Raw genomic sequence first — 12361 nt, 5'->3', positions numbered from 1 at the left:
GAAAAAGGGTGGCACTTTGTTTGGACATGTCTGCTCGGTGACAAAGGTTCATTAATAAAGTAAAAGGAAGGGTGGGTGAGTGAGTGGATGAATGAGTGAGCAAGGGTGGATGTCTAGATGGATGGATGAATAGATGGATGGATGAGTGAAAGCATGGGTGTAAGAGGGTGGATGATTGGATAAAAGGGTGGATGATGGGTGGATAAGTGAATGATTGGATGGATGAATGAAAGGTAGGGAGGATGGATGAAAGGGTGGATGCTGGATGAGTGAAAAGAGGGATTGAGTGAAAGGGTGGATGGAATGAAGGAGTGAAAGGGTGGATGGAATGAAGGAGTGAAAGGGTGGATGGAATGATGGAGTGAAAGGGTTGATGTATGGATGAGCGAAAGGATTCATGGATGAGGGAAAGGGTGGATAAAGAGATGGATAAGCGAAAGGATGAATGGATAGGTTAGGAGATGGATGGATAGGTTTGGATTGAAGGGTGGATAGACGGAATGGTGAAAAACTGAATGATTGATGAAAGACTAAATAGACTATAGAATTTAAAGGTTAAATGCTGGACATCAGCAGGTAAATGGTAGGATGGAAGAATGAATGGATAGATTGATGGAAGATACAAGAGATATCCTCTGGGGAGGGTCATGATGAGTTGCTTCATTTGCTTGGTGCCATAAGAGCTTTGGTTCGACGTGGGGGTATTTTCAGTTTCTTCCTAATCTCCTGCTAAAAAATATATAGTATTGTGCCAAAGAGCAATAAACAGTATGACATTAAGAAGGTGCAACTATTACAAAAAAAGGAAACGTACACTAACTATTTCTCTTTCATTTTGTGTAATGAGCAGTGTTAACCTGCTTTGTTTATATAAACACATTTCTCATGTGTTTTGGTGTGTGCTGCAACGAATATAGAAGCTGTTAAGTATCATCATGTCTTGCCCTTAGCCCCGCCCCCACTACACCTCTAGCTCATTTTAATGAGTACCTACACATCTGTGGGAACCCGGAGCCCTACCTGTTTGCTTGGAAAAGTGGGGGCTGGTCGGGGAGCCCAGCGGACACGGCGGCCGAGATCGCCAGAAACTACAATCCCCAGCGTCCATAGCGGCAGGAAGCCGCTCTGACCCGCGCCAGGAGGCGCAATAAAGCACGCCTACCCCCGGTGGAGCGGGGGGTCACATCTGTGGGAACCCGGAGCCCTACCTGTTTGCTTGGAAAAGTGGGGGCTGGTCGGGGAGCCCAGCGGACACGGCGGCCGAGATCGCCAGAAACTACAATCCCCAGCGTCCATAGCGGCAGGAAGCCGCTCTGACCCGCGCCAGGAGGCGCAATAAAGCACGCCTACCCCCGGTGGAGCGGGGGGTCACATCTGTGGGAACCCGGAGCCCTACCTGTTTGCTTGGAAAAGTGGGGGCTGGTCGGGGAGCCCAGCGGACACGGCGGCCGAGATCGCCAGAAACTACAATCCCCAGCGTCCATAGCGGCAGGAAGCCGCTCTGACCCGCGCCAGGAGGCGCAATAAAGCACGCCTACCCCCGGTGGAGCGGGGGGTCACATCTGTGGGAACCCGGAGCCCTACCTGTTTGCTTGGAAAAGTGGGGGCTGGTCGGGGAGCCCAGCGGACACGGCGGCCGAGATCGCCAGAAACTACAATCCCCAGCGTCCATAGCGGCAGGAAGCCGCTCTGACCCGCGCCAGGAGGCGCAATAAAGCACACCTACCCCCGGTGGAGCGGGGGGTCACATCTGTGGGAACCCGGAGCCCTACCTGTTTGCTTGGAAAAGTGGGGGCTGGTCGGGGAGCCCAGCGGACACGGCGGCCGAGATCGCCAGAAACTACAATCCCCAGCGTCCATAGCGGCAGGAAGCCGCTCTGACCCGCGCCAGGAGGCGCAATAAAGCACGCCTACCCCCCGCGTCGCGGGACCGCGCGCGGGTCGGCGCCGGGAGAAGCCCGGGACAAGGGCGGGCCCTCTGTGGCCCTCAGAGGACCCGAGGAGGACGGGGCGGGCCACCCCCTTTGGTCTTCACACCTGATATTACATCACGAAGGTAAAGACTATTTCCCTTATTATTATGACTTCTAAAGTGGATCACCCAGCTAGTGTTGCAGGAACTGGGCAAAAGTTTTCATGGTTGGACGAGCTAAACCTCTTATGTCAAACCACCTATGCACCATCAGAAACCCCCCTTTCGCCCAAAAGCGACATCATACTATCAGTTAATTCCATTCTTTCGGAGCAGCCCACATTACTTAATAATACTTGTAGTCCTCATATCGCACCCCCCCAGGGTTCATCGGTGAAAAGGACTCAAACACCGCCTCCAGGCTCACGCATTGTTAATTCTTCAACCATTCCATCGACTGCTGAGGCCCAAGATCCCTTAAGCCACCTTATACAACCAGATATTTTACCGCTCATTGAAAAACTGCTTAGCTCTCTGATAGCCCCATTGTTGGAAAAAATTAACATGTTAGGGGATAGGCTTACTGGACTAGAGTCAGCAATCAAGTCAAATTTGTCGGCTGACAAACACTGTGACACATTTAACCGTCCAAAGTCACCTCCTACTCACGAAGGCATTATACGGGATAAAAGCTGTCAAATACAATTAACTGGACCTAGTACAGTGGGGCAAAAAGTAACCAAACACTCTCCAAGTGTCCCCTTTCCCCAGTTGACCGCACCTAGAGCAGTTCATGATAAGATTAAATCAATCCATCTACCACCAGAAGCAGCCCCATTCGTGTGCATACTTGCTGGCGTCCCTGCTCTTCCCCCTCGAAAAATGGAGACTCAACATGACCTACTTAACAAAACCAAATTCTGGCTGTCAAAAAATAGGCCACTGCCTCGTCACCTATATGGAGCAATAAGGAGCGTCAGGAGGGTGGACTGGCTGGGTTCCCTGCATAAGGATCTTCCTGGGGACCTGGTACTCGTGAGATTCAGAGACACAAACATTGTCCCTTACTTGAAAACCTGGCCGCCACAAGAGACAGACGGCCCAATATCTATATGGGACTTATATGACTTTTATCCCTCAATCCCTGGTGTTCCCCCTTTTTCGAAATCATACCCTACATGATCGGTCTACATCATGATCTTTTTGGGTAATACTGGGAGTGGTAATAACTAATCCTAACCCCCATTTTCACCATCTCAACCCGGGGGTGGATGGGAACTAATTATGTTTGGGACCCTGTCCTACTGTTTTTGGATTAGATTGGTCTTGGCAATCATGGAGTGTTGTTGAACTTTGCAAGGTCCTACCTAAATTTACTCCTCTTTTTAGACTTTTTAACCTTTTTTCTTTTATTTAAGTTGACACTGCTTCTTTTGATTTTTCTTTTTAAATGATGATCATCTTTTTCTTTATCTTTTTATTTGAATGAAATTGTCTAAATGTATTGTATTATTTTTCCTGTTACTGTATGCTTATATGATATTCGTTGGTAATATCGAATAAAGCTTATTTTGATTTGATTGATTTGATTTGATTTGAGTACCTACACTTATATTTTTTCCCATTTAAAGCACTGCTTTCTAGTGCATCCTGACGCTGCTCGGCATTATCGCGCCCTAACTGCGCTGCGCACAATTCAGAAATTAAACGTGTCCCGCCCACAGGCAGCAATCAGGCAGCTTTGGTTTCTCCCCTGAACTGTGCTCTGAACCCTGGGCGCGCTGACCTTCATTAGATTAATGCTTTGTGTTCCTCCGCGTCTCATTTTCAAGTTTCAGAGAAAAAAATCTTTTTTCTCAGAATAAGGCACATTACATGATTATCGCCAACACAAAAGGTTCAAGTTACGGACATCCCCGTTTGAAAGCGACGCCGAGGTCTCGACGTCAGAGGCATTTGATTAGAATAACAATTCCGGGCACGAGAAGTTCAGGCCTCCACTGCGCAGGACACAATTACAACGATATCGCAGCTATATTTAGCAGACATGGCTTTGTGCACGACTTACCCAATGTCATTCACTCAACTTCTTGCGACCTGTGGATAAGAAGAAAACGCATCAAGTTACACATTTTTCCACGAGGAAGAAAAGAACAATCCATGCTCTGTCAAAACTTGTACACGCACAAATTCCAAACATACATTCTTTCATGACCACTGGCACATTACAGAAGGCTCAGGCCGGTAGCAAGCTCCAGCGCAGAGGATTCGTGGTCATAGAAAGACTTACATCTGCATCCACAGGTCTACTACAACCCAGGGAGCGGATTCACAAAAGCTTCCATGGGCCGTATTTGTATACAACTAGGCTGAACTGTCCCTGTGTGCACTATGGAGCACCTTCAAACTGATTGGCTGCCGCAAACCGGCACAGTGTGCCCTAATACTGACATTGCGTTGCCTCCAGGGTGAAATATAGCGCCTGCGCTGGGCGCATGCAGCGCATTAGTGAAATACAGAGCAGCTGACCGGATGCAATCAAAGGTGCAACAGAGATCCACCTGCAGGCGGGTGTAGTGAGTGCCTGCGCTTGCTTTAAGGGGGAGGTCACACCCCTATGCAAATGAGTGCACAGCTCTTAAGATGGCACCAACAGTATTTGTGCAACAGTACAAAAGGGGCTGGGCAAGCATCTGCACCCCCTTCTAGAAGGGGCACAGAAAACGGGCACGCGCCTCCTTTGCGTCCCCGGGGCATTGTCTGTAATGAAGTCCCAAAAGTGCACCTGGGTCTGCATTACACACACTGCCTTGGGGGCGTGACATGCATGTGCTCCTGTTTTCTGAGGCTCTGGGGCATTATTGTATTAAAGTATTGGGCACAGACTCATGTAGCTCCTTCTGTAATACTGATAGCACCAATGCACATATATCGCCCGCACTATCATAAGAGGGCATTCCCTCATTTGCATGGGAGCATAGCCCCTTGAAGAGAAAGGAAAAGACCTTGCTTCTGTGCCCACACCCTATTATTGACGTGTGCGCAGAGACAGAGAGCCTTTCGCGAGGCGCCCCTATTGTGCACCATGAAGACGTGGGCACACAGTGATTGCGCCTTAGGATGGCAGCCTTCTGGACGAGGAAACGGGGACCTGTGGACCCACAAGACATCCCCCTGCAGGCGGGTGCAGTCGTTCACTGTATCCACTAAGGGAATGCCTACTACCCCTTACTAGCGCAGATGTGTTCCGCCCACCCCCCCCCCCCCTCCCCCCCCAATTGAAAGACAGAACTGCTGCCTCCGGCAACCAGCTCCGTCTTTTCTTAAGTAAGAAATTGACCCTACCCTAGACAGGCTGCGGGTTTCAGAGCAGAGCTCTGGGCACCGGCACTCATTCTCTTATAAATTAAGCACTGCCTGCTCCGTCTTTACTTGGGAAAGACATGAATCCTGTCCTTTACAGAAGTAAAGAAGAGGCTAGACGCCGACACAATAATGTATGCCGAAGACACCCGGATACTTTTTTACCGGTCTTAATTTACGAGATCGACTGAACCAAGGGAAACACCTTTAGTCAACTAGAGAAGAATTTCCTTCTAGTTGAGATTCGGGTTAAAATGGTCGAGATATTTGGCCAGGATTGATGTCATGCACACAAGATATTTCCTGACTGTGAATATTAGGAACTTGCAATTTGGAATTGAATCTCTTTTATTTATCAGCTTTGAAATAAATAAATATCATTGCCCCGACGAAGTCAATTGGCTGAAGAGCCAGACGAAACACGTGCTGGCAAGATCAGTTGGCTATTTGTACTATTGAAGAAACCCTTGATGATCTGTACCCAGTGATTGGACTGAAATTAAGAATTTACTTTGGAACAAATAAAAGAAGACACGGAAAATCACATCAGTTTGAAAAGGCTATTATTGATATGGACATTTGTAATTTCTGGAGTTGCTCCGGTTGGGGAATTGTGTTGCTGTCCTTTACAGAAGTAAATCTCTGCCCTCAAAGGGATCAGATGAGGTTGTGTGTTCACAAAATAACCGGGCCTCCTGCCTGTATCACCCACTCCCCACCACTGCTGGGAGATTTATTCACATAAAAATCTTTGTGTGAGTAAATTCATTCACAGGTGTAAAACCAAACTGGCTACTTGTGCAAGTGAAGCAGACTTAGGTGGCAAAAAGCTTCGAAAATAGGATTCATCCTGTGCAGGCCTTGCATTATTTATGTGCTCTAGTCTCAATAATGATGCAATCGGAAATTCATGCAAACTGCTGCTGGCGTTTACCAACAGGCCTGGAAACGGGAGCACTGAAATGCATATGTTATCAGGGTTCCAGGGCCACCCAAAAGATGCACTCTCATACACTTCGACAAAACAGAATTCTCAAAGGTTTCTACTCATCAGGAAATAGGGAATGTTTTTATTTTTCATTGAAACAAGACTACAGTAACAGTCCCATTTGTCACTGCTTGGTTAAGTTAATCCCTTCCATGCTGATGACGGCCAGGAGCCGTCATGGCACACAGTGCTCGTGTGCTGATGACGGCTCCCGGCTGTCATGACCGCACCCGCGATCGGATTGTGCCGCACAGGCGCAGAATCGCGCCCACCCCCAAGGGGTTAAATTAAGATAATTACACATGTGCTCATTTGACATTACCACGGCATTGAGGCGCTGAGATTTGCTTTAGCACAGGGATGTGCTTAAAATGCGCATTTGTTGAGTTCTAACTACGATAGGGGAGGGCTTCCATAAAGCATTACATTTCATCAGGAAAGTTACGCTGGCGTCAGTCACGTAGGGCACTCAGATCCAGAAACGATGCTCTGCTCACTCCCCTCATAATTCAAATGGCTAGAAAAGGGGGTAAAGCTTTCTCCACAAATGTCCCTGACTTGACATCAGTGAAGTTGACAAGGTTCACCGTTTTTGAGGTTTGTCGACTTTGGGAAACTTCAAATAAACGAAAAATATTCAGGTAACCAAGTTTTTGCAGAGCTAATTTTCTTCGAAAATTCTGTTTACAGGAGAATTCTGCAACACATGGTTTTCCACTACAACTTTTTCAGGATCAAGTTACAGGATTTTCAAATTTAGGAAACGTAGAAGCTTGCGGCACTATTAACCAGAATTTCAGAGGAATACATCAACTTTACACACGTGTTAACTCTTCCTTTCACTTTTCGATATTTTAGGGATTGAGGCGAGATCGCCATTATGAACTGTAGAAGAGCAGAGTCTCCAGTAGTTGTTAAATATGCCCCCCAATACCCAGAGGATCCTTCTGGTGGAAGATCCAGGTGCCAAGAACAGCACCTTAGCGAACCCCGACTAGCCACTTACCAGTGGAGCAGGCAGAACATTTTTTTTTTATAGTCTGGCTTGTCGCCAGACAATTATGTGAGCCACCCTAGAAATGGGCTTTTGCCCCACCCATACGTTGGGAGCCGGGAATACAAGTTTTGATTGAGCAGAAGTTGTGTGCTTCCACCAAAAAGTGCCTGGGCTCCGCGCAATGTGATAATTGTTAATTTTGTTAATTTTTCCGGCTGCCTGATCTTACATGTTATGGGGCACACACATGACATTGTAAAGCTATTAACGCGTCTTAGAATACTAGACACGTGTTGCTGTTTTTCTCTGGCAGCAGCAAAGATGGGAGGAGGGCAGTCATGCATTTACATGGATTGTTAAGTCTGCCTTGACAGTGCAACTGTCCCCCAGTAGACCATTTAACCGACACATATCCATTCCCATGCAATCTACTTGTAATGCTTCACATTACCCTATAATTTTCATTTAAAGCCAGACCTGTTTGGCATTGCCAAAGCTTCTTTCTTTTTTTAAGAGCCCAGCAGTAACACTGCTACTTGAAGCTTGCTTCTGGCCATCACATCCTGTAGCTATCGAACCCTCACAAACACAAAGTTGAAATGCTAAAAAATAAATTGGGGAGAAAAAGGCAAGCGGGTGGGTGATGTGCAGGAGCAAATGGCCAGAAGCGAGCTGCTCAGCAGTAGTGTGTAACTAATGGGCTATCGAAAAAAGAACTAATAAGCAGAGGCACCGTTTTTCACAATACGTTAACACATATGACTCCTGATAACCTTGTCATACCGAGAATAAATCCACCCCAAGAACTGGAAGAACTTCTCTGGAGTTCCTCCAAAAGCAAGATTCACAGTGCAAAGCTCCCCCCAAGGTGAGGACATTTTCTGCACAGCCATAGGTCTCTGGAAGGACTAGTCCTAGTATTAATAATTTCCTCCCTCTTCCTCTACAACAGACTGTGTAGAGACATATGCCTGGTCAAAATGTGCCAGAACGTGCGTAAATACCTATCTGAAACCAGCACCAAGGTCTCTCCACTGAGCCCCAGGGGGGGTCAAGAAACAAATTCCAAGTACTCTGTGGAGCACAGGAGACACATTTAAGTGACAACCTATCCAGGCACCGACAAACAACCAACACACACTGGAACAATCAAAAAGAGGTCATAGGTTGGACAGGGCCCAACACTGTAGAATGTCCAGTATCCAACCCAAAGAACTGCACGCAAACTACCTCCATGTCAGGAAACTCCTGAAAACAGAACTGATGAAGCTGACATTCGAATGAGAACCTGCAACATAAAGAGGAGCAACTCAGATGTATCAGTCAAGGAGTATCAACTCACATACCGGTAGGTTCTACCTGTCCATGAATTAGTCAACGAGAAACTCTTCGAAATCTTCTGTTTCTTTGAATTCAGCAAAAGACGAAACACAAGGCTATATGCGATTTATCCAAGGATAAATTCAAAGTGGATTTTATTGTATTGTATTGTAATTGCATTTATATAGCGCTTACTGCCCCTGACGTGGCATCAAAGCTATTTTTCAGCGAGTAGCACGCTACTTCGGAACCCAGAAAGGATTAGTGGTGACTTAGTATAGTGAACATTTGAAATTAATTTGAGTGGTGGATATGTTAGTCAGTTATTTGGATTGAGAGGGATAGAAAAGGGAAAAAAATGTTGCATTTATATAGCGCTTGCTACCCCTGATTGGGGGGCTGAGATGGGTTTTTTTCGGCGAGTTCCTCGCTACTCTAGAACTCATACAGTGTTAGTGGTGAATTAGTATAGTGAAATATGAAAGTAATTTGAGTGGTGGATATGTTAGTTATTCGGATTGAGAAGGATAGCGAAAGGGTAGAAGAGGTAAAAAGGTTTGCATTTATACAGCACTTGCTACCCCTGATGAGCTGTTGAAGTGCTTTTTTGGCGAGTAGCAGGCTACTCCGGAACCATTTTTATACAGAATATGCATAACAGTGAGCGTAATGGGAGCAAAGAGGTGGTGGGGAGTAGAAACAACTCATTTCTATGAGTATTAAGACACAATGTAATTGGGGCATACATATTTAAAATTAAGTTTTAAAAAAATGGCCTGCTCCAAGCATCCAAGCAGACAGCTCAAAAAGGACCTACAAGGTTTTAGTCATCTTTGGGATGGTGCGTAAAAGAAATTGTGGAGCGCATGAGGGCGAGAGAGCAGAGGATGTGCTTCGGTGTCCATGAATTTGCTATAAATGGGTATTGTAGATTTCCGCAGGCACTTTGCCTGAAATCTAGTGAAGCACAAAGAATCCCGCAACCTTCAGCACGCGAAGGATCCTCACTAAAAGCAGGATAATGGGCTTTTCAATGCTTCTGTGTACTATCAATCTGTGGCCTTAAGTGCTTCTCTAGGAGAGCAGTTTGTTCCTTCACTTCTGAACACTTCTGAACTACTGACTGAATATATTCCGCTTATGAAATAGCAAATTTAGTCTCTTTTTAGAGTGGGTTCTTCAAAGGTAATGTGTGTGCCAGTGGTGGGGGCTTTGCGGATACTGCCAGTGCAGACAGGAAAAATTCGATTTTTCCACCCATAAAGCCTTAAAGCTTCAGAATTGGATATTCTCAGCCAAGGAGTGCTAGACACTCTTGTCCAATCAACAGCACTATAACAAATCAGCTCTATTCCAACAAAAGCCCCACCCCGTACCCAACAGCAACTGCCAATCCCACCACAAGCCTAGTGCCCTTTTCTGATAGCACTGTTTATGCGGGGGTTCACCGTTTGAGTATCTTGGGGCCATCACCAACTAACCACCAAATGTGAACAAATCTAGTCATTCGTATGGTGCAGACATCCGTGCATGCCTCAGTGTTCACTTTTTCTGGTTGCACACTGCACTTTAGTAATGACTGGCCAAAAAACATGCCAACTCCCAGCTAGCATAAGTCATAGAGCCCTCATGCAGACAGCAAGACTTCTTGTTGTTTTTCTGATACCCTGCACTTTGATTCTGTTCTACGGTGTTGAGTGCTTTCATAGGAATCTGCAATAAAAAATACCATGACTGCAGAGACTGGGAATTACACAGGCGTCACTCACACTCTTCCAACTACACAAACATCAGCTTCTATGAACTTACAGAGACAGCAATTCATGCTTGCTTCTATGACTCCCTAGTGCTTAGATATAAGCCCAAATGATGCCATGAATCTAAATAAGAGGGTTTAAGTGCATGTCAGAAAAGATCGGGGCACCGACCCCCTCGTAAGGGCAGGCGCACCATGGTGGCCATTTGGCACCACAAACCTATTTAATGAGTGTAGGCCTTACCTACACAAAAACAGGCCTGCCAAAAGGTAAGTTCCTACCCAAAAACAAACATTCAACCTATTGCACTAGCACGAGTGAGGTTGTTGTAAGTATTTTAGACCAATGGCTTCTGTGAGGAGCCAGGCTCGCCATGCCGGGGACTTACAAGACCGGCACCAATTTACAAGGACCAGTCAAAAGACTTGCATGCCCGAGTGTCAACACAGCTTGAATACTTTTTAAGAGCTCTAGGTTTTTTACATAAATATGGCAAATTGTTTAACAAAATCCAATACATTTAAGTAGCAGCAAACATGGATTCCTTAAAAAAATGTAAAGCTCGCCCAATGTCACGTAAAAGGCCAGGGAACATTTGTTTATGTATACAACTCGAGACGCTCTCCTTTCAGCAGCAGGCCAAGGTAGAGTCAGTGGTGCCTCTTCCCATTGGCAGGCCTGGACAAGGCCTACATGGAAGAGTAGTTTCCTTTGCAGTTCAGGAGGCTGGGCTGGGTGAAGCAGACAGGGAGAGAGGCAAGAGCCACTTGGTGGAAGGTGACCGACCATCTTGATATTATTGCCTTAACCTGGAGATGGAAGTCTGTTGTTGACAAGTTCAGTGTAGGGGCAAAGAGCACAGGGCCAAACATCAGATGCACCTTCTGAGGCCACCACTGCACCACACTACTTTTGCAACAGTCCTCATGCCCAATACTCCCTGCAAATGTCAGCAATAGCAGAAACAATAAGAGGTAAGGTACCAGAGACCCCACACCAGTAACACACTACTGGGTCCATGCAGACAGTGAATGGTACTTCTGTGGGTTCCTGAACCATTAACTATCCCCTGTCTTGATGCACTATTTCCCCCAGCTGTGCATTGCACCAGAGTCTGTATCTGTATGCCACTTATTCTTCTAATTCTGCAGCATAGTTTTATTATGTTACAAGTATACGATTTACACAAGCCTTCTACAGGCATTTAACCTATACGCAGGATCACAAAGTAGTGCTTAATACAATATTGCTACTTAACCACAGTCAAAAAGCTTGCACTGGTAAACCTGGTGTGCAGTGGAATACATTACAGTAGTAAGACAGGGGCAGGGAAGAGTAAGAACATCTCAGGGGTATAAGTGTCATGCAGAAAATCAGTCTGGCACGGTGGGGTTTGGCATTCATCTGGTCCCACGCTCCTTTCGAGTGCAGATGTGGGCATTTTGGTGGGCGGACCATGCGGGAAGAGAGTTGGTATAGAGGTAGACTTTCAAGAATAAGAAAGAGATCCATGAGTATCATGGTTGTCCACGTTAGCCAGGAACATATCTGCATCGTATCAGCATCCCTCCCTTTAGCAGAATAAACAGTGTCCTGTCACTCAGTACCCTTGACTGTGAGCAACAACCTCCACTGGTTTGCTTGTATCACCAAATGGTACCCAAAGTTAATCCTGAATTCAAGCTCACTCCTCATATTATGAGCTTTATAAGTTGTGTCTTCTCCCCAGACAAGGGGCAGTTACCTCTTAAGACAGGGAGCTGGAGTACTAGAAAGGCTGCCTTTGTTGAAAAAAGTTGAAATGGAAAAAGAGATTGAAGAGGACCACAAAGATGGAGGAAACATTCATAGAAGAATCACCAGATCCAATGGAAATCACAATTGGTGTCCGTGCTACCAATGACCATCCTGCCCAGCCAACCGCTAAAGCAGAAACTTGGCTTCTTGGCATCCTACAACTTGAACTTTGATTGGTTAATTGATACTGCTACCTTGGTGTGGCATTTGATGCCCTAAGTCAAAGG

The 12361-nt window shown here is 46.2% G+C and overlaps 1 protein-coding gene across 3 annotated transcripts in view; it reads right to left on the bottom strand.

The window, feature by feature from the left end:
- The window catches only part of FUT8 (fucosyltransferase 8), a 733753-nt gene that overhangs the window by 513126 nt on the left and 208266 nt on the right, over nucleotides 1-12361 (bottom strand). For 2 of the 3 annotated variants that reach the window (XM_078659523.1, XM_078659525.1), the window contains exon 3: nucleotides 3981-4009. The exons of the other annotated variant lie outside the window; for it this stretch is intronic. The gene's annotated coding sequence lies outside the window, so the exon portion shown is untranslated. The remainder of the gene's footprint in view (nucleotides 1-3980; nucleotides 4010-12361) is intronic. 3 annotated transcript variants of the gene reach the window in all.

The sequence above is a fragment of the Lissotriton helveticus genome, chromosome 9 (assembly GCF_964261635.1).
Source record: "Lissotriton helveticus chromosome 9, aLisHel1.1, whole genome shotgun sequence".
Lineage (NCBI taxonomy): Eukaryota > Metazoa > Chordata > Amphibia > Caudata > Salamandridae > Lissotriton > Lissotriton helveticus.
The sequence above is the reverse complement of the archived record's forward strand: the minus strand, read 5'-3'. Positions and strand labels throughout refer to the sequence as shown.